General features: G+C 41.2%; 2 long non-coding RNA genes across 3 annotated transcripts in view; one reads left to right on the top strand and one right to left on the bottom strand.

The window, feature by feature from the left end:
• The window catches only part of LOC106732589 (uncharacterized), a 76330-nt gene that overhangs the window by 12077 nt on the left and 36422 nt on the right, over nt 1-27831 (bottom strand). The gene's annotated exons all lie outside the window — the stretch shown is intronic.
• LOC142826713 (uncharacterized) lies at nt 754-27831 on the top strand. Its single transcript, XR_012900921.1, has 4 exons — nt 754-852; nt 4940-5076; nt 8774-8810; nt 26865-27831. It is a non-coding gene; the product is annotated as an uncharacterized LOC142826713 (long non-coding RNA).

The following is a 27831-nucleotide window of genomic DNA, read 5'->3' as shown; positions in this document are numbered from 1 at the left end:
AAATACAAGTGTTCTGGGGTATGCTCTTGGTACTTGTTCATGTCCACGTGCAATTCAAAATGCTGGTTATCAAACTCCCAAGTGGCTGGGTTGCCAATTCATTTCTGATTCTATGTCCCATTGAAGCAGTGAAGGACCACTGGATCACATTCACTGCCTAGCTGGGAGGACTTCTCCAAGGCGGGTGGCACAATATTATCCAGGGAGTAGGACCTAAGCCTCTGCTCCCTCCAGCAGTCTGCCAGGACTCACACTCGGCATGCCCCCAGTGGATGTGATTGGAAAGGCTTTTGAATGTCTTGTAGATCAATTCCTTTGTTAGGATAGGAAATCTGCATGTGTATAAGATGGAATGGAGTTATAAAGCCTTTAATATTACAGATATATTTTGCTGTTTTAGAAATGATCATATGTAATGATGAAAGGCATACTGATGCTTTAAATGGGTTCTCATACATTTTAGTGAATAAATATAAACATTTCCTGCATCGAATAGTCAAGTGAGAAAAAAGAATTCTGCTATATAAAGTGATATTTTGTAAAATTCATTAGATACGACATCCATTACCAGCATTGTTATTTGTAGTTATTCTTCTTTGTTCACTCTCAGCAATTCAGAGCTCTCATGAATGAGTTTTGGAATCCGAGCTAGTCCGTACTCTAGAACCCTAGCATTGTTGTGTTTTCCCATTGATGATTGAAGCTTCCATTGGCCGCAGATTGCCATTCCCAGCAAATGGGAGATGTGGGAAGCGGCTATGAACCAGGAAGCACTCTGCTTCCTGCAGCTCCCATTGATCAGGAACAGCGATCTGCAGCCAACCGGAGCTGCAATCGCCTCTACCTGTGAAGGTACAGGTAAATATAGCAGCAGTGGCCCACCCACTAGTGGCTAACCCTGGGGAACTGGATCTGGCCCACAGGATGATATTTGCCCACCCTGGTTTAGATGGACTGGAAAAATTCAAACCACTTTTACCAAAAAAAACAAGCCCCACTTATCATCCTATGTCAAATATACAGAATAATGAAAAGCAGTTTCTTTTTCTGAGTTCAGCTGCTGTATTTCATAGCAGTAGGGGTGAAGATCATGGATTTCCAGCCACCCACACAGACAAATTAAGTGTATAGGTTGAGTGAGTCATAACAACTACCCAACCTTTCCACTTTAGCTTCCAGTTCATACATATTCTGGTTGCTCTGAAATCTACCCAATATTAAGAAAGGAAAAGAAAAGCAGCTGGATTAAGTTTTAGCATCTTAGAGTGACCTGTTCTTTAAGAGTAAGACATTGTTTCAGCTTAACCAGTTCCTTGAGAAAACCTCTGCCTTTGGCATTGTAAGACTTTCATGAAATAAGATAGGCTATCTCATTAACTCACAGAGGTTTGCGCTTCTACTCTCACGACTTCTATTCAAAGCAAGCATCATTAATCAGCTTTCCATTAATATGTGTGGCTATATCTTGGCAGCAGCATTCAAATTACTCAGTTCTAACAATTTAGAAATATCCTCACCATTGCACTGAATGGTGATTTATCATTACTGAAAAGGGAGTTAATTAGAGCAGAACCATAGGTGTCACAATATAGTCATATCTTAATGAATTTAAAAAATCTACAAAACCATCTACAGAAAAGTTTGATGACAGATTGATATAATTAAACTGACTCTTGCTTTTTCAAACTTTGAGGGGTAGACAGTTCCAGGCAATGTTTCAAAATCAAATCCTGTTTTATAATGCTCTGTACCATAATTACAGTTGAATAATGGAAATCAATACAAAGGCTGAAACAGGAGCTACAGAATGATCTTGGTTGAATCATTCATTAGAGTAATCTTTTATGTAGTAGCCAAATAAAGCAGCACTAAGTGGTCTTTTGTGGATGTTTTCTTAAAAGAGTACCATTAATAGAGCTGCAACCTGGAAGATATTTTCCCAACTGTGATCTGAAATATTGTATTTCTTTTTAAAAACATGTCAATTTCAGACTAAAGCCTACTCTGTAAGATGAATGGAGCTCCCTTAATAAATCATCTATCCTTTCCACTCATGCATAAAATCATTTTTAACATGCATGATAAAAGATAACAGATTATTACACCAAATCAAAAAAAAAAGGAATAATTCATTTCTATAGTTTTCAGGAAATATGTTTCTGTGGGAGTCTTTGTGTCTACTTAATTCCTCTACTGAAAGTTTTATGTAATAAAGTACAGTTTAAGTGAAAGGAAAGTCTGATCCCTGGTAACTTGGCTGTTGCCTTTGACAACTTATCCGACATAGAAAAACATAATGGGTGCCAGTTTGCAACATTACTGAATACTGAAAATAAAGAAGACTGGGGATGGCAAGAGAAGAATAAGAAAATGGTGCAAAGGCATTAAAAGGAAAACAATCTTAAAAACCTTTGCCTAATTACTGCATTATAGCAATTAATATAATGCATGGCCCTATACTGACACCTAGTGTTGGTGGTTAGACTGCAGTGGCACAGTAGAGTGAAATTCTAGACCACATACCTTAGAAAACATCAATGAAATATATCTGGGAAGTCTGACTCAACAATTATCTACAATGGTGTAAGTGAAACTAACAGACATATTGTGGAAAGTTCACAAAGGGCTGGGAGGCAGAATAACAAAGCTCACCAAAAATTATAAAGTGTGGACTGTATAAATAGACTCTAAACCTATGTAAAATTCAGCAAAGCATGTGCTCTCTCCCTCTCTTTCTCATGTAGATCTTAATTTGACTTAACCTATAGTAGTCACCATAAAAAAAGTCAGCATTTACCCACAGGTACTACTCAGAAGCCTTATCCTACTCTCAATGAAACCAACAGCAAAACACTGGCCATCACAGTTATTTTTTTAAATTAGCTTACTTACTTACTTACTGCCCGTTACGCCAATGGCGCATAGGGCAGCAACAAAGTCCTTCCACTTCTGTCGGTCGCAGGCCAACGCGCCTATTGTTCCCCAAGTGTGATGATGGTCTTTTAATTCTTGTTCTACCGTTCGGCACCAGATTGTTTTTGGTCTTCCTCTCTTTCTCTTCCCATCTGGTTTCCAGTGGAGTGCAATTTTCGTAATAGATCCGTCTTCTCTTCGTAACACATGACCTATCCATCGCCAGCGTCTTTTCATAATTATAGTGGCCATGTCTTCTTGTTTACACTGAGACAGTAGATCTTCATTGGAAATTTTATTTGGCCAAAATATACTGATTATTCTTCTAAGATTCTTGGTATGGAATGTAGACAATTTAGTAAGGTCTCGTTGTATCATGCGCCAACATTCTGCTCCATAGAAAAGCACTGGAAGAACACAGCTGTTGTATAGTTTCAGCTTAGTGTGCACGCTGTACTTTGAGGATTTCCAGATGTTATTCATACTGATAAAGGCATTTCGTGCTTTACTCAGTCTATTCTGAATGTCTTGCTTACATTCTTAATTTTTAAATTAGGGGAATATTGAAATATCTCACATACTGCTATGTGATTAATGCAAAGAAACACTTTTTAGTGGTGATCAGTCTTTCTACAGTTCAGCATTTAAAGATATCCAAGCTCCTTTAGTTTATAACTGGATTGCACCTTGTTTTTCAATGCAGAAGTTTGACAATGTCAATCTTAAACATGTAAATCTTTTTTAAAAATACCCTAATCATTTTTCCTCTTTCCGATAAGTCTTTCCTACAGCACCAAAAATACAAAGAGTGGGTACTCATTTCTGACAACAGTACTTGCCTTTTTTTTAACCAAATGCTGACAAGACATACCACATATGTGGAGCTTTAAAAGATCTAAACATCAGGACCTGGCCTAGATGGAATCCAGGCTCCATTGTATGGATTTTTGCCATTGACTTAGATGGAGCCATGATTTCCTATTTTATTTATTTATTAAAGTGCCTTATCTAGTTGAATGATGCTATCTCAAACACCTCCAATACACATTGTGCCAGATTCTATTTTCCTTTTTCTAAGTCTACATCCACTGATTTACCCTGGTGGACTGAGATGGAAATCAGGAATGCTGTTTCATTTGCAAAGAAAGTCATTTGAAGCTACATTATTTCTAGCAAGAAAAATCAAAGGACAGTGCAGGTTGTTTGAAAACTAGGTTTGATGTAGATCATTTTTTGCTTATCACATGACTATAGAGACATTTCTTTGGACAAGCTATTGTTCAAGTAGAATAGGTTTGTTTCCTGTAACCCATAAGTGCTATTCAGAAATACTAGGTATACTAATTGTGTAGTTACTATCCAGGCTGAAATAAGGGAAAATATTGAGTAGTTCTCTTTCAATAACTTATTTACATGGAGAGGGGATTGTGCTGGGGATTTTTTGGAGGGGCGGGGGTGGGGAGAGGAGAGCTGATTGCTTGTAAGTAAGGAATCCGATTTTTGGAACACCAGAAATAAGGTGTTAATCAGTACTGTGAGGTATACAGGTGTACTATTGCATCAGCATAAAGCCTCACTACAGTCAGGGGAGCTGTGGTGGGATGGAGCAGTCAATTTATACAGATCACAAAGCAGAAAAGTAGCTTAAGGTTGTATATGAACATAATGTCATGTAAAAGAATTAAAGGGCTCTCCTACCACCACTGACATAAATTGTAAAGTCCCATAGACTTTAAAGAAGCAAGATGAGACCTTTAAATTGGGTTCTTGAAAGCATTTTGAAAATATTTACCAAAATTGTATAAGAACTAGTGGTGAAATAGCTTACACAAGAAATGATTATTTTACGTTAACCCCCTGAGAAATAAATGTTTGTTGTAGATACAGCCTCTGAAAATTGCTCAAATGTGCAAGGATGTTGGGAGTCTAAAGTGACAAAAGTACAGTACAATAAAGAGGACTTTCAGTCAGTGTCATGCCAAGCAGGAAGTTCCTCATTTTTCACTTCCATTTTCTTTCTATCTAGCTAACTTGAATCTAAACGCTCCAGTTCACATTTACCAGCTCAGCCTGTGTTCTGCTGGGACTCTCAGTATCTCTCTCAAGTGAAAACTCTAGCCACTGTGCAAGGAGCCCAGACACCAAAATATTTCATCTCTGCAGGTAATACATGCTAAAGAGATTAAGTCATACTGTGACTCAAAAGAAACACATAGCCTTTAGCTATGATCTTTGAAAAATCATGGCAGACAGGGGAGATTCCAGAAGACTGGAAAAGGGCAAATATTGTGCCCATCTATAAAAAGGGGAATAAGAACAACCCAGGAAACTATAGACCGGTCAGTTTAACGTCTGTCCCAGGGAAGATAATGGAGCAGGTAATTAAGGAAATCATATGCAAACACTTGGAAGGTAATAAAGTGATAGGGAATAGCCAGCATGGGTTTGTGAGGAACAAGTCATGCCAAACTAATCTGATAGCTTTCTTTGATAAGATAACGAGCCTTGTGGATAAGGGAAAAGCGGTGGATGTCATATACCTAGACTTTAGTAAGGCATTTGATACGGTCTCGCATGATATTCTTATTGATAAACTAGGCAAATATAACTTAGATAGGGCCACGATAAGATGGGTGCATAATTGGCTGGATAACCATAGTCAGAGAGTTGTTGTTAACGGTTCTAAATCCTGCTGGAAAGGGATAACAAGTGGAGTTCCTCAAGGGTCTGTTTTGGGACCCGTACTGTTCAATATCTTCATCAATGATGTAGATATTGGGATAGAGAGTACGCTTATTAAGTTTGCAGATGATACCAAACTGGGTGGGGTTGCGACTTCTTTGGAGGATAGGGACATAATTCAAAATGACCTTAGCAAGTTAGAGAAATGGTCAGAGGTAAACAGGATGAGGTTTAATAAAGAGAAATGCAAAGTGCTCCACTTAGGAAGGAACAATCAGTTCCATACATACAAGATGGGAAGCGACTGTCTAGGAAGGAGCATGGCAGAAAGGGATCTAGGGGTCATAGTGGACCACAAGTTGAATATGAGTCAACAGTGTGATGCTGTTGCAAAAAAAGCAAATATGATTTTAGGTTGTATCAACAGGTGTGTTGTAAGCAAAACTCGTGAAGTCATTCTGCCGCTCTACTCTGCACTAGTTAGGCCTCAGCTGGAGTACTGTGTCCAGTTCTGGGCGCCACAATTCAAGAAAGATGTGGAGAAATTGGAAAGGGTACAGAGAAGAGCGACAAGAATGATTAAAGGTCTAGAGAACATGACCTATGAAGCCAGGCTTCATGAACTGGGCTTGTTTAGTTTGGAAAAAAGAAGATTAAGGGGGGACATGATAGCGGTTTTCAAATATCTAAAAGGGTGTCACAAGGAGGAAGGATAAAATTTGTTCCTCTTGGTTTCTGAGGACAGGACAAGGAGTAATGGGCTTAAAGTGCAGCAGGGGAGGTTTAGATTGGACATTAGGAAAAAATTCCTAACTGTCAGGGTGGTCAAATATTGGAATAAATTGCCAAGGGAGGTGGTGGAATCTCCCTCTCTGGAGATATTTAAGAACAGATTAGATAGACATCTGTCAGGGATGGTGTAGATGGAGCTTGGTCCTGCCTTGAGGGCGGGGGGCTAGACTTGATGACCTCTTGAGGTCCCATCCAGTCCTATTGTTCTATGATTCTATGATTCTATCTCTGTGCAACTTGATTCATGAAAGTGAAAAAAATGCCTTCTGTAGTGTCATTCCTAATTACTTATGACAGCAAACCTGAGTCAACAGTGCTAAATACATTTTACTAGCAGATTTACCCAGCATTATCTGTGTCCTTCAGAGCATGGCAGTGTGGGGGGTGCAGGACTCAGGGCAGGGCTTGTGGGATGTGGGGGAGGGAATGCAGGTGACTGAGGGAGGGGGGTGCAAGAGTGAGGGTTTTGGGTGTAAGAAGGGGCTCAGAGTGGGGGTTCTAGGGCTCAGCCTGTGTTCTGCTGGGCTCTCCAGCTGCCAGAGTTGTTTTCTGTCTCCACATATCTCACCCTCAGCCGCCAGGAATCTTTTCTCTCCCCTCTGCCCTAGTGCTGCAACCGAGGTTTAGGAGGGAGGAAAGGACTTACTTGGTGTACTGACAAGCAAGATGGAGTCCCAGCTCTGTTGATCACTCCCTTGGTGGTGTGGCTGCCCCCAGTGGACACTCTGCAGGATAGCTCTCTCCTGTGGGCTCCTTTCCCCCAGTGGACACTCATATTGCAACCCTCCAACAGCAACCCCTCCCTTTGCATGCTATGGAAAACAGTCCTTTTCCCAGGGCTTCTGGTTGTCCTGGCACAACCAAACCCTAACTTTGCTTTAAGTTCAGAGAAGAGAAAGTTGCATGTCAAATGTGGTGGTCCTAGCTCTTACCATTTAGGAGGAGTTCTTGAACAAATGGACTCATAGAAAGACACATATAGATTCCAGAGGGAATTATGTGCCAAAAAATAAAATATTCTGTGCACAATATTTTAAAATTTGGTAATTTGCATTTGTCAAAATAGCCCAATAGCCTCAATCCAGTTTTAATTATTTTGGTAATGTGTTCAAAATAGCTGTCAACAATACAAACAGCTAAAAGATTCCCGCAGAAGTAAAGAGTTAAAGAAATCCTTATGACAACTCAATTCCACTTGAGAGGTGCTGAAGGGAACTCATTGGGGCCCCCAGAGCCTGAACACCTGCAGTTCCCTCACCAAGCCGAACTACGGGGCACTTCCCAATCCAGACACTTGCATTGTTCCGAGGTTTAATGTTGGGAGCGAGTGTGAACTCTTAATATTTGTGGTGCTTCAATGTTTCTGCATATGAAACAAATTCCAACTTTTTTTCTGTACGTATATTCTGATGATTACAACTTGAGGCATAGGTGGTTCCTTTTCATGATTTTTGTTCTGCTATAGCTGGATGGAGATCTTCTGATGCAATGATTTTTCATTTAAAACACCATTTCATAAAATTTGGATATCCCTACAATTTTATTTATTCACAAGAAAGGTGAATAGAGTACCAGGATAAGGTCAGAATGCTCCACTCACATTGCAACATCTCAACTTTGCCACTTGAAAATAAGTTTAATTCACTTTTTATTTTGCATCATGTAATATTATGCAACAGTTTTCTTTGATTTTTTTATTGAAACAAAACACTTTGATTTAAAATGACCTTTTTTCCTGAATTTTGTTTCACACAAAACTTCAAGGGCTTTTTTGCAACAAAAATAAATTAAACCAAAATTGCAAAATTGCCTGCAAAATGGAAAATCTGGATGCTATTCTTTTTGAGCTATAGCCTTTAAAATAATAATTTATATCTATATATTATATAGATATACTATTCACCTCGTCTGTCCCTACACCAGTCCATTCAATAATTGCCTATTAGTTACCAAATATTAACAAATAAAGCTTCTCAGTCTAAAATAAATATTATGCCCATTTGGCATGTTAGAAATCTGAGGCAGACAGCTACTAAGCCCTACATTTGCAAAACCATCCACTAACTTGTGGGGCTTCCATTTCTGTGTACTCGAGGTGCACAGGTGTGGGCCCTTTGGAAAATGTAGGTCTCTAACGACTAGTTCCAAGTGGCACAGCAAGGGTGAAATTCTGGTGGCATTCAATCACATAGTGCTGCCTGGAAACAAGATCCAGATTTCCTAAATTCTAGTTCCGGGCTTCAGCAATCTGACCTTGATTCTGTAGTTACTTCTGGATAGCTCAGAACTTTAAAAAGCAGTATTTTGCATCTTTCATAAAGACAAGACATCTAATTCCTCGCCTTTCAATAGACATTGTGACACCTTGCTCCTTTTCTCTCCCTAGGGGCTACGTCTAGACTGCTGCTTGTTTTCTGAAAAAGGTAAGCAAATTGCGCTCTGAAATTTGCATAGCTTTTTCTAATTGTTTTTTTGGAAGAAGCTTTTCTGAAATTTAGCCAAATTTCAGAAAAACATAAAATGAGGAAGACAGGGCTTCCGAAAGAGCATGTCTGCTCTTTTGCAAAAAATGTCAGAAGAGCAGACGCGTTCCCTGTATGCAGCAGATTTTTTCTGGGATACATCCACTATCTCAGAAAAACTCCATAGTCTAGACATAGCCCCTGTGGCACACAATTCAGTCTCATGAGGAGTGAAATACCTTGAGCTCAAAGACTTTTGTTAGATCAATGTTCACCTAGATTCCCCTATTATAATGGCCTGTGTTACCCAGAAAGTCAGACTAGACCACCTAATGATCTTCCTGGATTGAAACTGATAGCGCAACTTAGAAAATTTAGCTGGTTCTACCAGCCCAATATGGCAACTTTCTTTATAAAAACTGATGTACAGCTGAATAAGAGTGGGTTTTAATATTAATGATAACAGCAACAAATTCTGAAACTAAACATATCAAGGCAGAGCTACTTGAGTGAATTTAACACATCAAGTTCATACGCTGACAACAGTCTTTGTTTTCTTCATGTGCCTCCACCACTGCCTAATCTCTTTAATCTGCACCACTCTTAAGACTCTTAATGCTAGGGCTTGAGAGAGCTCTCCTAGCTGTCTGTGAATGGCATCCCTTAATTGATAGGGGAAGCTGCTACTGAATGAGATGAGACCCTCTATCTTCACACAGGATCTGGGCATGCTGCCTTCATAATATTCCTACAGCCCTGCCAGCTAGAAAGTAGGCCTGGAAATGCAGATTCTCAAAAGGCAACGAGAAGCCTGAGTAAGCCGCACATACTGGGTTTGGGGGTTTCTCTTGAAGATCACTTGTACTTTATTTTCAATTTATTTGTATAAAACTAGCTTTATAACTAATAACCTTCCTGTTCTTCTGCACAGCCACCTCCCAGGACTTTTTTCCTGTGACCCCAAATGTCTAGAAATCCCTCTGACATATTACTATTTGCTGCCTCCATCTTTTTTTCCTGCAAGTCCTCCTGATTCAGAAAAGCCTTTTTAAGCATGTGGCTAATCCTATCCCTACACTAAATCTCATGTTTAAGACTCATTGTTATCAATAGGACCTGACTATGTTTTTAAAATTAAGTAGGTGCTTACATGCTTTGCTGATATGGATGGATTTAAGCAAGTACTTGAATTCTTTGCTGAACTGAGGCCTTTAAATTAATCCTTTTCAAAAGGACTCTAAACCTATGATTTTTGCAATAGCATGTTAATACGTGTTGAAAACCACAAATGCAAATGGGCCACAGGGGAATCCAAACTTAACCATGGAAAAGTTTCACAATGCAATCATACTGTTTTTATTGTAACCTAACCTTTGCTTATTATACTATCTACATAAATTTTAAGCTTACTAGGTCTGAGATCTTGTCTTCATTGCTGTATTCATTGCATCTAACTAAATGGTGGTGCTATATAAACAAACCTTGTAATTTTCAGCACTTCTCTTCCTTCTTTTGCAATCCTCATTTATTTCCTTGGACCTGCCCTCTATTGCTTGCTGTTGATTTTATTTGTTTTATTGAGTATCCCTTATTTGGCTCTCTGGTATTGAAGGTGACACATTGTGGCTGGTATAAAAAATTCTTGTATGAAAATTAAATGTATAGTATCACTTAGTTGATATTTCTCCCATCTTCATTCATGTATAGATGCCACTGACAAATATAAGTTATATTTGTATATGGCATCCAGGTACGAATAAACTTCTACGCAGTATATCTGTTGCAAGGAAGATGGAAAAATTATGGCTAAAATGGAGTTGATATTTCTCTTCCCAATGCCAGAGTCCTGGTTTTATTATTTTTCCTTTCAAGATATGAAAATGGATTATACAGATAGTGGTTTGTTTGTTTGTTTGTTTGTTTGTTTGTTTGTTTGTTTGTTTGTTTTTAAAAAAAATCTAGAGCCGTTAACCTTGCTTTTACTTCCAAACTACTTATTCTAGAAAAAACTGACTCAGGAAAATTAATTGATAAAAAGTTGACTTGGAATGTACATGAGTTCTCTTAAACAATGAGAAGTCCTGTGGCACCTTATAGACTAACAGTTTTATTGGAGCACAAGCTTTCATGGACAAAGACCCATTTCCTCAGATGCAACTAAGTTCCCGGAGAGAGGCATAAAAATCTTGCACAAAAAGGAAACGTCCACACTGCTTGTTTTTGTGCAAAAACCTCTTGCGCAAAAATGGATCGGAAGAGATTATGCAAATTAAGCATGAGAAAAATTGTAATCTGCGCTTCATTTGCATTGCCTCTTCTGGCAAAACGCATAGTGTAGACATACATAGTCTTAGTGACTGTGTTTTGAAAAGGGAAATTTGACTAAGATTTGTAGAAGCTATCTGTTGTGTTCATTGTACAATAATAGTTAGACTGGATTGTCCTTTGTACCCTAGCTACTAATCATATGAAATAAAAAAAATACTGTCAAGTTGACGGCAGACTGCCTTTAGCTAACTGTATGAACTGCATGCATGAAACAAAGATTGTTAAAGATTTCAGGACAGGACAGTGGCTTAAAGACTGTGGAATTTCTATTGTGAGAAAATAATTAGAAAAATAAAGAGAATATCCAAATTTGATACTTCTGCCACAATCATACTTCCAATACTCCTCCTTTGCCATAACAGATTTACTTGGTTTTCTGAAATGTAAAAATACCCACAAACTTTTTTAAAATGACTATTTTGGGCAGAAAAAGATGAGATTGCATCAGGTATTATGTTGCCCTGGGATATGGAAGTACTTGGCTTCATCATCTTAGAAAATACATGACTCATTAACTTTTTGCATGTAGGAGGACCACAACGCAAAGTAACACATCATTAAGGACAAGATGTACCCAGACACCCGTGTAAGCCCCCAAAATGAAATAATTTACTTTTGGGGGCAGAAAGATGCTGAAACTCCCTTAGCTCCCTCCTGTTTTGCCCAGCACTTTCATGACACATAGTCCTCCTGCTGAGGGTGCCACAATTCTAAGCAATATTTTGCACGCCATACCTCTAAGAAAACATTTATTTCCCCCGAGGTACCATAAGCAAAATACACAGAAAAATCAAACTGTTTTGAGCACTTCTTTGTTTTGAAGAGCTATCTGGAATAAGTAATGTCCTATGCTGTGGGACCCTCTAATTATTTTTTTCACTCAAAAACCACATGCAAACTAGTTGGCTCTTGCTGTCTCTTGTCATCTGATGTTACAAAGCAATCTACATTGTCTGTGAGTTACAGAACCCATACTGACAAAAGAAGTAGTTTCCCTGGTAACAGGGACCACAGGAAAGCTCTCGGAACATCTCCTCCCCAGGAGTTAATTTGTTTCAGATGGGGAAAGGTGATTACTTATGTTGTAAGAAAGAGGAAAAACCGATGAGATATGAAAAGAGGAAATGGTAGGTAAATAAATAAATAAATAAATGGAATAAGCAGTGCTATTTGTTGTAGTTCCACTGTTTTCATTTACATATACAGGCAGTCCCTGGGTTACGTACAAGATAGGGACTGTAGGTTTGTTCTTAAGTTGAATCTGTATGTAAATCGGAACTGGCGTCCAGATTCAGCCGCTGCTGAAACTGATCAGTTTCAACAGCGGCTGAATCTGGATGCCAGTTCTGACTTACATACAGATTCAACTTAAGAACCCCAGGCATCCCCAAGTCAGCTGCTGCTGAAACTGATCAGCGGCTGATTCCAGGAAGCCCGGGGTAGGGGCTTCCTGTAGTCAGCCACTGGTCAGTTTCAGCAGCGGCTGACTTGGGGACACCTGGGGCAGAGCAGCTGGGATGCTGCTGGGTTGGTCCAGTAGCGCCGCCGCTGCTTGGCGCTACTGGACCAACCCAGCAGCACCCAAGCTGCTCTGCCCCAGGCGTCCTGATTCAGCCGCTGCTGAAACTGACCAGCAGTGGCTGAATCAGGATGCCTGGGGCAGAGCAGCTGGGGTGCTGCCAGGTTGGTCCAGTAGTGCCCAGAGCGGCGCTACGGGACCAACCGGCAGAGCCCCAGCTGCTGTACCATAGGTGTCCGGAGCAAAGCCGCGGAGCACGGGGGCAGTGGGACAGCCCAGACGCGCCATGGCTGTCCTGCTGCCCTCGGGCTCCGCGGCTTTGCTCTGCTTTGCTCCCCGTCCCCCTGGTCTGCTGGAGACCAGGGAGACGGGTCTCGTTAGTAACTGCGGATCCGACGTAAGTCGGATCTGCGTAACTCGGGGACTGCCTGTACAGTACTTTATATGTCTATCATGTAGCTGCTGATGTATGTAACACTATAATATTTAAAGAACATCTTAGCAAGCCTCAGTGCCTCTTCATAGTGAAAGGACACTCCCAGGACCCAACCATAAAATGTTGAAAACAGTTTAGAACTAGTGCATAGTTCCAGGACCAGAATGCAATGTGGGTGAATGGCTGAGAAAGAGTAATAAAGATTGGTTAAAAAATCCTTTAACTTTAAAAATAAATTACCAGTAGGGCAATAGTGGTCTGGATTGCACTCAGGAATGTGATAAGTATCGTGAAATTAAAAACTGTAGACATGTCAGTAGTGCACAAATCAAGCTTTGTACACAAATTAAGCTTGTATGATACTTTAGGATCTTTGACATAAGAAGCACTACATAAATATTTATACTGGCTCTTATTATGCTAACCTACCTCAGCTCTAGAGAAATGTAAAAAATACATATTTGCTTTTTTATTTTAACCTTGTTCTAGAACAGAGCTGGGCAAGATGCCTAAGACTTTGATCCAGCCCACGGACTGCATCTGGCTACTTTCTATTTATATCCTGCAGTCCGTGCCATCGAATTTCTAGGTGGTGGCTCAGGCAGTACTATTTAATGTCTCCTGGCTCTCGGTCATGGTGCTATTCTGTTAGGGGCCAGAGCCATGAACCCTTTAAATAGCCACCACAACCAAAATGGCTACCAAGCAATGCGGTAGTGATGGGCCCAGGAGCTACGAGCCCTTTTCTGTGTTTTTAATTCAAAGCCTCAGGCCCCAGACAACTCTGAGGGGAGGCTAGTCCCCAACTCTGCCCCTTCTACTCTAGGCCCAGCCCCTTCTGGGGAGGCGGGGGAAAGTTGGCCCATGACCATGTAGCAAAATTCATTAAGTGGCCCCCCTGCAAAAATGATTGCCCATCCCTGTTCTAGAATCACGAATACAAAGTATTTTGAGCATTGGTCACATTGTAAGATTTTTTTCTCACACTGCTACTAGACTGACTCTTCTGGCCATTTTTCCGAAAAAACTTTATGTTCACACTGCAATTGCGTTTTTTTCGAAAGAAAATAGAAAGAACAGAGGGTTCTTTTATGACTTTGGTAATCCACATTCTACGAGGAGGAAGCCTTTTTGCAAAAGAGCTATTTCACAAAAAGGCATGTCTGGACGGGGAAGAGGATGTTCTTTCGAAAGAAGAGGAAAAAGGAAAAAGCACAGGTACTCTGGTGGCCACTCCATCCATGGTAATCACAGCTTACTAGTAAGATAACGTCCATTTAGCGTGGACGCTATCTTTCAAAAAAGCAGATCACTTTTTTGATGTGCTTTTGCAGTGTGGACACTCTCTTTCAGAAGAAGTTTGCCTGGAAGATCTCTTCTGGAAAAGCTTCTTCTGAAAGCAGCCTGCAGTCTAAACATAGCTTCAGTGAAGCTCTTCCAGAACTGGAAGACAAGGTCTCCTAAATTCTAGTCCTGTCTCTGTGTCTTTGGGCATGTAAATAACATAACAATTATTAAAGCGACGAAGAGTCCTGTGGCACCTTATAGACTAACTGAAGTGTAGGAGCATAAGCTTTCGTGGGCAAAGACCCACTTCGTCAGATGCATGACATGCATCTGACGAAGTGGGTCTTTGCCCACGAAAGCTTATGCTCCTACACTTCAGTTAGTCTATAAGGTGCCACAGGACTCTTCGTCGCTTTTGCAGATTCAGACTAACACGGCTACCCCTCTGAAACATAACAATTATTCTTCATCTTCCCTGTTTGTAAAAACATGGATAATAATAGTTCTTTAAAGCAGAGTAGGAGTTGTGAGGATTGATTTATTAAGGAAGAGCTTTTCTGACAGAGTGCTGTGGGACTATTTTTTGTGATCCCGCTCCCATCCCAGGGTACGTCTACACTACAGCGCTAGTTCGAACTAACTTAGTTCGAATTAGTTAATTCGAACTAAGCTAGTTCAAACTAACGCATCTAGAACTAAAAACTAGTTCGAACTAGCGTTTTGCTAGTTCGAACTAGCAAGTCCACATTGAGTGGACTCTGAACAGGGCTTAAGGATGGCCAGAAGCAGTGCCGGCAGGGCATAAAAGGAGGACTTAGAGCATGGAGATGCTGTCTCAGGCTAGCCGAGGGCTGCGCTTAAAGGGTCCCGACCCCCACCCCGGACACACAGTTCTAAGGGGTGCCCCGCTTGCAAAGAAGTTCTGGCTTGGATTGCCCGGAGTGCCCACACTCAGCACATCACAGCACTCGGCCATCAGCCCGGCTGCACTTGCCGCAGGCTGCAATCGGGGGAGAGGGGGCAATCGGGGGGCTGCAGGAGAGCTTCCACCCCCAGAAGCCCGCAGAGACAGCCCAGTCCTCCCCATCGGGGGCTCGTACCCCATTCCTCCCTCACCTCCTTCCACTTACCCTTCCCTAGCCCCCCTTCTTATTGATGTACAAAATAAAGATAACGTTTCTTCCAACATTGACTCTGTCTTTATTGAACAAAACTGGGGGAGACTGGGAAAAGGAGGTGGGAGAGGGGAAGAGAAAGGCTGGGAGAGGGGAGGGCAACTAACATGATCAGGGGTTGGGAACAGGTCCCAGATGAAGAGAGGCTACAGAGACTGGGACTGTTCAGCTTAGAAAAGAGGAGACGGAGCGGGGACAGGATAGAGGTCTCTAAAAGCAGGGGTTGGGTGGAGAGGGTGCATTCAGAAAAGTTCTTCATGAGTTCCCATAAAGAAGGACTAGAGGACACCAAAGGAAAGGAATGGGTAGCAGGCTTCAAACTAGTAAGAGAAAGTTGTTCTTCTTCACAAAGCAAATAGTTAACCTGCAGAACTCCTTGCCGCAGGAGGCTGTGAAGGCTACAACTAGAACAGAGTTGAAAGGGAAGTGAGATCAAGTCATGGAGGTTGGGTCCATGGAGTGGTATTAGCCAGGGGGTAGGAGTGGTGTCCCTGCCCAAAGTTTGTGGAAGGCTGGAGAGGGATGGCACGAGACAAATGGCTTGGTCACTGTCTTCGGTCCATCCCCTCCAGGGTCCCTAGGGTTGGCCGCTGTCGGCAGACAGGCTACTGGGCTAGATGGACCTTTGGTCTGACCCAGGACGGCCATTGTAAGCTCAGGGCTCAGGGTTGGGGGTCTCAGTGGACCCCCTTGATTTTCATGCACACCTGCTCCTGGGTGGCCAGGCTGGCAGCTCTCCTGCCCTAGACGGCCACTTTCCTGTGCCTAGTGCGGAGATCGTGGACGAGGTCCACGATGTCCGCACTAGCCCAGGAAGGTGCCCGCCTCTTGCGGTCCAGGGCAAGCTCCCGGGAGCCGCCAGCCTGGTCCCGGCAAGAGGGGGTGGGCTGGGGGGCATCGGGTGGGTGGCTCTGTGCCGTGCCAGGTGCAGGGTCTGCCAGCTGGGTGCTGGCAGGCTTGCACCTGGCACGGGCACCGTAGCCAGCCCGTGCCCCTTTAAGGGGTCCGGGGCCGGGAGGGGGGCATAGAGTTTCCCTGGTGTTGGCCAGAGTGGCCACCAGGGAAACCTGGGGAGGGCTAGCCTCCCACTAGTTCGAACTAAAGGGCTACACAGCCCTTAGTTCGAACTAGCTAGTTCGAACTAGGCGTTAGTCCTCGTAAAATGAGGTTTACCTAGTTCGAACTAAGCGCTCCGCTAGTTCGATTCAAATTCGAACTAGCGGAGCGCTAGTGTAGCGCCTATTAAAGTTAGTTCGAACTAACGTCCGTTAGTTCGAACTAACTTTGTAGTGTAGACATACCCCCACTTAGTAATACCCACTCCCACCCATTATTGCTTGCATTTGTAAACTGCTCCAATCCACAAATACTTAGATCCCACAAATCCCACAAGAGAGACATTCTCCCATGCTACTAAAAAATCAGCCAGTTAATATTTATTATATAACAATGGAATTCAGAAATAATTTTCACCATTAAAAATAATAAAATAAATCTTGCTTAAACCATGTAAAAATACTTTAACTCCTGTTATAACTGTCATCAAAGCTTTCTCTCACTTAAATTTACAAATTGATATCTTTACTTAAAATAATTAGTGTTTTCCCATAGATTACCACAGTCTGTTTTTTATTTTTTTACTACAGTCTTGCCTACAACAATGTATATTTCACCTGCTCCCATTATTATGGCTGATGGGACCCATCCTACTTCTGCTACAGAGCTCAATTCTGAAGTATAAGTGTCACGGTCCTGCCTGAGTCCCCATAATGAACAATCATCACAGTGTGTTGAACAGACCCAGCCTTTGTGTTCCCACATGCATTCACACCAGAAAATACTGTTTCCAGTTGTGGGGCACCCAAGACATTGTCTTAGGGTCAGACCTCTTGTCTAGCACTCTTTCTGGAATGATGGATATGACACTCTGTCAAGGCTGTTCCTCGCTCTGGCACTCTGAGGTCTCATCTAGATTATGCTAAAGTGTTGAAAGAGGATATGCAAATTCAGTGGGAATTTACATGTCTTCTTTTGATCTCACTTTTGAAAGCAGAGATTTTGAAAGTGAAAGTAGTTTGGATGTGGCTTTTTCGGTGAACCCCTTCCTTTTTCAAAAAGCTGTGTAAACCTCATTTCGAAGTGAGATCAGAAGAAGATGTGCAAATTCCCATGGAATTCGCATATCCTCTTTCGACACTTTAGTGTAGTCTAGATGAGCCCTGAGTGCAGAAGGTAGGGACCTACAAAAGACCTTGAAAATACCTTCCCTCTATAAGCTTCCGCTTAAAAGCTTCCCAAGATCACAGGTTTCCTGGCCTTAGGAGTTAGGCTGCCATCTCCAAGTGAAAAACCCCTTTCATCTTGATTCATAGAATACTAAGACTGGAAGGGACCTCGAGAGGTCATCAAGTCCAGTCCCCTGCCCTCATGGCAGGACCAAATACTGTCTAGATCATCCCTGACAGACATTTATCTAACCTACTCTTAAATATCTCTAGAGATGGAAATTCCACAACCTCCCTGGGCAATTTATTCCAGTTTGACTACCCTGACAGTTAGAAACTTTTTCCTAATGTCCAACCTAAACCTCCCTTGCTGCAGTTTAAGCCCATTGCTTCTTGTTCTATCCTCAGAGGCCAAGATGAACAAGTTTTCTCCCACCTCCTTATGACACCCTTTTAGATACCTGAAAACTGCTATCATGTCCCCCCTCAATCTTCTCTTTTCTAAACTAAACAAACCCAATTCTTTCAGCCTTCCTTCATAGGTCATGTTCTCTAGACCTTTAATCATTCTTGTTGCTCTTCTCTGGACCCTCTCCAATTTCTCCACATCTTTCTTGAAATGCGGTGCCCAGAACTAGACACAATATTCCAACTGAGGCCTAACCAGCACAGATTAGAGTGCAAGAATGACTTCTCGTGTCTTGCTCCCAACGCACCTGTTAATGCATCCCAGAATCATGTTTGCTTTCTTTCCAACAGCATCACACTGCTGACTCATATTCAGTTTGTGGTCCGCTATATCCCTAGTCCCTTTCTGCCGTACTCCTTCCTAGATAGTAGCTTCCTATTCTGTATGTGTGAAACTGATTGTTCCTTCCTAAGTGGAGCACTTTACATTTGTCTTTATTAAACTTCATCCTGTTTACCTCAGACCATTTCTCTAATTTGTCCAGATCATTTTGAATTATGACCCTATCCTCCAGAGCAGTCACAACCCCTCGCAGCTTCGTATCATCGGAAAACTTAATAAGCGTACTTTCTATGCCAATATCTAAATCGTTGATGAAGATATTGAACAGAGCCGGTCCCAAAACAGACCCCAGCAGAACCCCACTGGTTATACCTTTCCAGCAGGATTGTGAACCATTCATAACTACTCTCTGAGTATGGTTATCCAGCCTGTTATGCACCCACCTTATAGTAGCCCCATCTACGTTGTATTTGCCTAATTTATTGATAAGAATATCATGCGAGACCGTATCAAACACCTGACTAAAGTCTAGGTATACCACATCCACCGCTTCTCCCTTATCCAGAAGACTCGTTATCCTATCAAAGAAAGCTATCAGATTGGTTTGACATGATTTGTTCTTTACAAATTCATTCTGGCTGTTCCCTATCAACTTTCCATCTTCCAAGTGTTTACAGATGGTTTCCTTAATTACTTGCTCCATTATCTTCCCTGGCACAGAAGTTAAACTAACTGGTCTGTAGTTTCCTGAGTTGTTCTTGCTTCCCTTTTTATAGATGGGCACTATATTTTTCCTTTTCCAGTCTTCTGGAATCTCTCCTGTCTCCCATGGTTTTCCAAAGTTGATAGCTAGAGGCTCAGATACCTCATCTATCAGCTCCTTGAATATTCTAGGATACATTCTAGGATTGTAGGAAGAAGGTCTTGGAATTTCTTCCAAGGTCTTCTAGCACAAGAGAAAACAAACTGTAATGTCTAATAGCTGACCTTCCAGTCTTAGGCATGCATACACAGACTTCCTATTACCTTCCAGGGCACAAGAATCAAATCATTGCCTTAAAATATTATTTTATTAAACAAAACAAAAAGATATACTTGATAATTCATACTTGGTTGCTAGGTGTTTTAAAGCAACTGAGAAAAGAGCAATTTAAAAACACAGAGAAAAGTAGAGTATGGGGGAGAGGGAGCAAATGGACTTAGCACAGAAAAGTTTAACCAAACAACAAAACAAAGAAAATAATCTAATTGCATCTAAATAGACATTTCCCTATCTACTGATAATCCATGCTTCAAGGTCCAGTCCATTTCCATACGCAGTATTCTTTGTAGACATGGTAGTTTTTCCTGGCTCAATTCATCTTGTTCTCTCAACTCCTAGCTTAAAACTCACACAAAGAAGAACAGCAGGCAGGTATATCTTCCAATTAAAATCTCAACACCTTCCCCCATTGGCTTTCCTGGCTCTCTACCAATACCCCCAGCCTACCCAAGTTTAACCCTTTAGTCACTGAATGCTGGGATGTTCAGAAAAGGCCAGCACTCCTCCTATCCATCACACACTCTATCTTCTGTAGGCCCCAAAGCTTATGAGGAGACCTCCCAAGCCTCTGTGGCTGCTTTTTCATGCCCTCCCCAATTCACACATGATTAGAGCGTCTCTGGTTAAACAGTTTAGTGTTTCAGGCACCTTTGTGCCTTGCTTTACCTGTCTTTCTAAAGCAGACTATGAAAAGTCACAAGGAGATCTCACAAAACTGAGTGACTAAGCAACAAAAAAGCAGATAATGGTGATAATCGCAGATAATGTTGATTAATGCACATTAGAAAGCATACTATAAAAACAAAATCAGGGGGGTAAAGTAGCTATTAACACTCAACAAAGATCTTGGAGTCATTATGGATAGATCTCTGAAAATATCTGATCAATGTGCAACCACAGCTAAAAAAAAATCTGAATGCTAGGAAATTTTAAAAATGCCCCAAATTTAAAAAAAATTAAAATAATGGATTGCTGTTTGCATATTTATTCACTAGTTACATGAGAGTGAAGATGGAAAATACATAACTAAACTACATAACTAAAAATGCAATAAATAGTATAACAGCTTGAATTTATAACATAACTGAAACAATTATTCATATGCAAGTACTCAGCCTTTGCCGTAACTGTGCCAACATTAAAATTAACCAGAGTTTGACCATTGCCATCAATGACAGCAGAGTTAAGTCAATATCGTGCACCTTTGAAAATTCACCTTTAATTTGTAAATATTTAAGCTGTATAGCTGGTTTATTATATTTTACTCAATCTACATTTCTTTTAAACAGTGCAGTCACGCTCTGTAGCACTGACATCACTCTTTCCAAATAAATTAATATGAATGAAACGCTATGACCTTTGATTCAATTAAAATTTCAACTGATAACACTATGCCTCTCTGTTTCTCTTGGGTTTAAGTAGGTTAAACTGTGAAACCTCTGTAAACAGATGATTCAGATGTGCACCATATGTAAAAACCCTTTTAAATAAACTAAGTAGAGTCATGGTCACACACTTAAGGATAACACAACCCTTAAACATCAGATGGACAAAGCAAGCTTTTAGCTTTAGTTACAAATGTAGCTATAGCAACAAATACAAAATGAAGTTGAGAGTTGAACTAGCATAAAAGTCCTGCATGGGCTTCAAAGACATAAGAAATGGTTTGCCTTAATCATCTTAGAAGACATGAGAAGAATTATAAAGGAACTTAATTTTGTTAAATGCAAGTGATGATTTTTGGCTCTATAATTTATTATTTATACTTTGATATTAGTATTTATATTTTATCAAAAAAATCATACCTTAAGTATCTTCCCATTTACATGCAGAATATACACAGGACTTGATGGTTTGCTTAAGTATATTTCACATACAGACTTTCAAAGACCTGACTAAACCCATACAGTTGTCTTTACCAGCAGTAATACTGTAGGATGATAAAATTAGTAAATATTAAATCACACTAAAATATCCTGTTACAATATGAAATCAAATGTAACATTCTAATTGGAACATTTACAGGAAGCATATCACAGCAAGAAACCTGGTTCATGGCAGGAAAGATATTTGCTGCTGACATCCCACACCACAGAAATTGGAAAAGTAGGTGGCTGGTGGCTTCCTGGAAAGTGTTTCTTCTGCTTTAAGGAGTGGGAATGGTCCGAAGGCACCTTGAATCAAGTCTTATTTGACTATCAAGAGAAGATGGCAATTAAATCTATGATAAACACTGCAAAATAATAAAACCACAAATATTTCAGATTAGCTACCCTCCTAAAACCTGAACATCTCTAGAGACCAGTTTTTTTTTTTTTTTAAAGTACAGGTTGGACTCCTCTGGTCCAACACCCGGGACCTGACTGGTCCCGAACAAGGGAATTTGCTAGACCAGGGGAGGTCCCCTGCTACTGACTTACCAGCTCCCCTCCCCTCCCTGCTGCCAACCTCAGCTACCCCTTCTCCCCCTCCTCCCCATGCTGGGCTGCCGCGTCCCTAGCCTTGGACCTGTTACTGGGGCTGCCATAACCCTGGCTACGATACTGGGGTTCCGGCTCCAGTCCAGCCCCAGCCCTACTGTGCTCTGAGCCGCCAGCCCTCTTGCCACTGGAGCTTCCAGACAGGACTCTCTGGTCTAGTAACATCCGTTGATGTTGCCGGACCAGAGAGTCCCAGTTTTGGGAGGTTCAACCTGAAGTTTCCCCTCCACCAGAATGCAAAGCTAGATTGTGATCTCAGTTACATGACCACAAATCTAAAGTGTTTCTGACTCAGGTCACCCCAGATTTACACCCATGTAAATGAAATCAGAATTTGGCTCTTAATATGCAAGTTTCAAATAGTGGGCTAAAATGAAAACTATCCTGCAACCTGAAATATGACAGGCACCACTGGGTGCCTCCTACAATGCTTAGGTCTGTCTTCAGTGTCGTGGAATGAAGCTTGCAAAATGTAGACCCAGATCCAACAGTTACTCACATGATTTTATCTGTATACGAGTAGCTTTGTTGTCTTCAGTTAGAATAGTCAGATTAGCACGGATTCGTTTATTTGGACCCATTAATTTGGACAGGAAAATCCCCTTCATATGTCATGACAACACAGATGTGAACTCACTGTCGTTACACCATTGTGGTGCATTGTCGTGAGGCAGTGATTTATTATCTCATTTTATTCTATTTTTTAAAGACAAAGAGTCAGCCTGAAACGGCTATTTTCTTTTGGGTTTCAGTTAAGCAATTATTGTAGTTTTGTTCTTAAAATGAAATTGACTGTAACACAGTAGGCACTCAGTACTATAGTAATGACAGTTGAAAACAATTAAAGTGGCCCAGGTTTATTAATAGCTAGGAAGCAATTTGTTTTCTAAACTAGATGCCTTAGTCATACCATAGAAACTTAATACATGATAGCTGTTATGGCATATAGTTTATAACAGCAGTAATCACTGATCATTAATTCTCTTAATAAAACTGGCTTCATTTGACTGCTCACCTGCAGCTTTTCAAAGATTATATTAATTATTACAACCAGGAGAGCTTTATAACTTCTTATTCCATAAGAAAAGTAAAAGGAATAGGTTTTTTAATTGGAAGAATATTTTAATTCAGGTATTAGTGTGAAAAATGGCCTTAAACTAGACTAAGCCACAGTTCTGTTTTTCAAGACATTTGGGTATTGAACTTATTATAACTTCATGAAACACTCCACAATGGGAGCCAATAAAAACAACCCTCCACCATTTTTCTAACATTACCTAAGCAATGTTGTAGTTATATGTCTTGGCATTATTTTATTTTATAGGGTATGCAATGCAAATACTTTACTTTCTTGTTATCACAGAAACTATATTTCATCTGTTAACTCGCCTGTAACTACATTGTACTGTCATGATTCTTCAAATAACTTGATCATTAGCAGATACCATCAAAATCTATAGAGAATTCTGGTTAATGTCTATAAGGATTACTTTTTCTTTCTCGTCTCTCCTCCATAAACTTCCAGTCCAGTCTATCCAGAAACCAGTGGCTAAAATCACATCTCTCATCTATACAAGGACTATGTCCTGGATTCACTTAAACCTCAAACTTAAGTGGCTAAGCCCCAGTTTTAGTTTACCCTTTGATTCACAGAATTCCTGCTGAACTATCTGAAGTGCTGGGATAGGTGGATCTAGGCATATTCTAAAATAAAGATCTGCCCCTGTAATTCAGAGGAATGAGTCATTAATCCTAGGCTACATGTGGTAAGTAGGCACAACAGAGGAGAAAACATAATGGGAGTGAGATCAAAGGCTGAAAATCAGGGGACACCAAGCAAAAGCCCCAATCAGAGCCCACTGTCCCTCTCTGCTGAAAGCTGTAAGTGCCTAGATCAGTGGCCACCAACTACTAGATTGGGATCTACTGGTAGATCTTGGAGCCTCTGACAGGTGAGCCGCTCAATGGTTTGGCTAAGAAGCTGTCAAGTGTCGGCACGTGAGCTGCCCCTTCCCCACACTACTGCACATCTCCTACCTTTTGCCTTGGAGCTGCCCCTCCCCCCTGGGAGCCTCCTGCTTTCTATGCAGGGCAGGAGAGGGAAAGGAGGATGCTGATATCAAGGGGCCTCCTCTTCCACTCTGTATCCTTTCTCCACAGAGCAGAGAGGGGGCACAACAGGACTGGGGATGGAGTTTCCTGGCTGCTTTAGGGAGTGGTGCAGGGCCAAGGCAGGGGTGAGCCTGCCTTAGCCCCATTGCACCACCACCCAGGAGCCACCAGAAGTGCCCAGCTGGGGCCCACATCCCAAACTTCTACCACAGTCTTGAACCCCCTCCTGCATTCTAAGTCCCTTTCCCAGTCCCGAGCATCCCTGCATCCAAACGCAGTCCCAGAACCTGCACCTAGAACCCCCTCCTACATCCCAACTGCCTGCCCCAAGAGCAGCTGAGAGCCTCTCTCACACTCCAGATCCCTTAATCCAAGTCCAGAGCCTGTACCCCAACCCTCTGTCCCAGCCTGATGAGTGAGGCTGGGCAAGAGAAGGAGGATAGAGTGATCAGGGGCAGGGCCTTGGAGAAGGGGCAGGAATGACGTGGGACAAGGGTATTGATATTTGAGGTAGATCTTGGATTGCACTTAAATTCCAAAAGTGATCTTGTGCTTAAAAAGGTTGGAGACCCCTGGCCTAGACTAAACTCCTAAATTTTTGTAAATTGCTTATGTTTGCAGTGCTTATGTTATGCAGTGCTTATGTTTCTGCCTCTGGGCACAAGCACTGCTGCCTCACTCCAGGTCTCCAGCAACTCTGTCTCCTGCCTAATCCCCAGAACAATGCATGAATCAGTGAAAGATAGGTGCTTTCCACCCAACTTGTGGAGGAAGTGGGACGGATCAGAAAGTATGCTGAGAGACCATCTACCAGATTAGGCCCTTTGGTTCACACAAAACAACTGAGGGGTGGGGAAAGGAGACAGCAGGCCTCCATCAGAACTTTTAGCCTAAACATTTGGGTATTCACTTGGGATTTACAGGACCTCTGGCTCAACTCCCACCTTTCTAATGAGTGCTCTAGCTACTAGGCTATGGAAAATTTTGATGGGGGACTCCTTCACTCTTTCATGTTCAAGCTGTTCCATTGTGGGCCAGAGAGAGCACAATCCTGAGAATGATTCTGTAGGCTGGTGATTTGAGCACTCACTTAGGGCCAATCCCTCTACTCCATAACTTATTACCATGATTTATCCACAGTGGAACATCTTCAGCATGAGAGACTGAGGAAATCCCCAAAAGCGACGAGGACTACTGTGGCACCTTATAAACTAACTGAAGTGTAGGAGCATAAGCTTTCGTGGGCAAAGACCCACTTCGTCAGATGATACTTGAGGAAATCCCATATCTCTGTGCAGTTGTTTCACCACTGCATCCTCATCACCTTTGCATCAGTGGCATTCTGTTGTTGTCATATAGTTGGCATGCATTCAAGCACCAGGACTACCTGCTGTTCCCATGCAAAGATGCTGTTGGCTCCTGAATGCACAAACAAAATGGCTTCCTTCACACAGCATGAACTTGCACATACAGTGAACGCAAGATCATGGTATACTGAGGATGGCATTTTGTGTGCAATGGTACAGTTGCAAGCCTGACTAAATATCTCTGGGCAAGGTAGTGGCTTGCAGAATCTTTTCACCTTCCATAGAGCCATCTGCCCCTAGAACTAGCCCTGTGTGCCATTTTGCTTCTCTTCATTCAGTGACCTCCTTAAAACTCACATCAGGAAATCAATTAGTGCTAATCCACATCAGTAAAAATCCAGTCATCCAGCCAAATAAAAACTAGCATACTTTGATAGATCTTTCTGGTGGATATTCTAGAACATTTTGGCATTGATTGATCTTGTCTGCATGTTTAGACTGTAAGCTCTTCGTGTCTCCTTTTTGTTTATTCTATCAGAAGCACAGCATTGGCATCTAACAAATAAGAATAATAAACTATATTTTGCCAAGTTTGAGCTGGCAGTGTGCTTTCTGAGGATATATGCCATGTGCAACAGCATACTTTTTCCTTGAATAAGGATTATTTTTTAGAAATATTCTCACTTTAAATTGCTAAAACTTCTGTGTTTGTGTTTATTAACAAAACAATTCTGTCTTTGACTGAAGCTGTTAAAACAATATACTTAGCCTGACCCTCACCTCAGATAGCTGGCCTACAAGACTACAAATCAGAACTTTTGTTCTATTTTCCAGGAAAGTCATGGTTGGATTACTGCAGCAATCTTGAGCTGGGATTGATTGAACCATAAACAAAGTCCAGAGACATCAGTGTTAAAGATATAGCCATTTTTCAACTATGTCATTACAATAATACTAACTAAAGGCCAAATTCTTCTCTTTTAATAAACACACAGATTACTTGGGCAAAGGGATCAATCATATTAGGAAAGTTAAGTACATGTGTAAGGCTTTGCAGAACTGGGGCCTAAGATGGTGCTGTATTTTATGGTCCATAGTAACTTTTCAGAGTTCTACTTGCCCCCCACAAATTCTCTTTTCCCTAAGTTTTTACAAAAGAGAACTCCAGAAAGTGTCTTTCCCATTTCCACCACCTTTTCTGTAAGATATAAAACCAAGTTGCAGCAATTCTACAAGAAATCTCTGAAATACACATAGGAAGCTATTGCTCCCATATTGCATTGAGAAGCAAATTTCCATATTGATCCTATCAGAGGTACTATGCCAGGCATTCATCCCCATTTTCTTTTCCAGAACAAGATCTCCCATAGAGTCTTCTGACGGCAACTCGCAAGAATCTTCTTGAGATCCTGAAAAATCTAATTATCCAGGCTACCAGCCAGAGAATCCAACTGCTGGGAGTTGTTAGGAGAATTTTCTGATGCTTCTGAAACCATATTTAAGAAGTGTGGCAATGGGAAGAAAAAAGAAATGGAAAAGTGCCATGATTGTCTTGCTAAGAGTTTTGTCAATGTTGTCTTTAGTTGAAGCAGTCTCTGTACTACATGTAGGCAAATACTGACACAAATCAGCTCAATGAAACAGAACATGAGCTGGCCCATTTTTATAATACCTAATTGTACCTAAGTCCTGTGAATACAACACAGCTGGCATAAGTACTTTTGGAATAAAGAAATGAGGAGAATGATGGTGGAGATTTGTGGGTTGATGAGGTGAAGGGTAAAGTTTAGCTTTGCTTTTTCAAATAATTCCCTAGTCTATGCAGTGGCCCAGCAGTATTCCTTTTCTAAATATTTTATGTAACAATAATTAACAGCAATTTAACAGGAGGCCTGCAGCTTTCAACCCCTGTGATTGTCTTGGCAATGCAGCTCATTTTACAATGCTGGTTTTAATAAAACTGAATCCCTCAGAATTACTCGTAAGGAACTCATTAGGCCTCCATGCTGTTTTTGGGACAGGACTTTCTAGCTACAAAATAGTCTTTTTTGATCATCAAAACTTTTTTAAACTGCCAAATTGTGTCTCATCTTATACGTATTTCCATGATTTGAAAATACATTTCTACATGTTACAGCAATGAACTCTGTTTATTCAAGAAGTTTGTGAGGTTGTTAAATGAAACACTGAAATAGTGGGTAGAACAATTATAGCATGGGCCATTCTGAAGCTCACTGCTGAAAACAGAGTCTCCCAATCATTTCAGTCTGTTCTGGATCAGAATCTTAACCACTGAAACACTTGGCTCTTAAATCTACAA

The sequence above is a fragment of the Pelodiscus sinensis genome, chromosome 2 (genome assembly GCF_049634645.1).
Source record: "Pelodiscus sinensis isolate JC-2024 chromosome 2, ASM4963464v1, whole genome shotgun sequence".
In the NCBI taxonomy this organism is placed as follows: domain Eukaryota; kingdom Metazoa; phylum Chordata; order Testudines; family Trionychidae; genus Pelodiscus; species Pelodiscus sinensis.
Note: the sequence above shows the minus strand (reverse complement) of the source record. Positions and strands in the feature narration are given on the sequence as shown.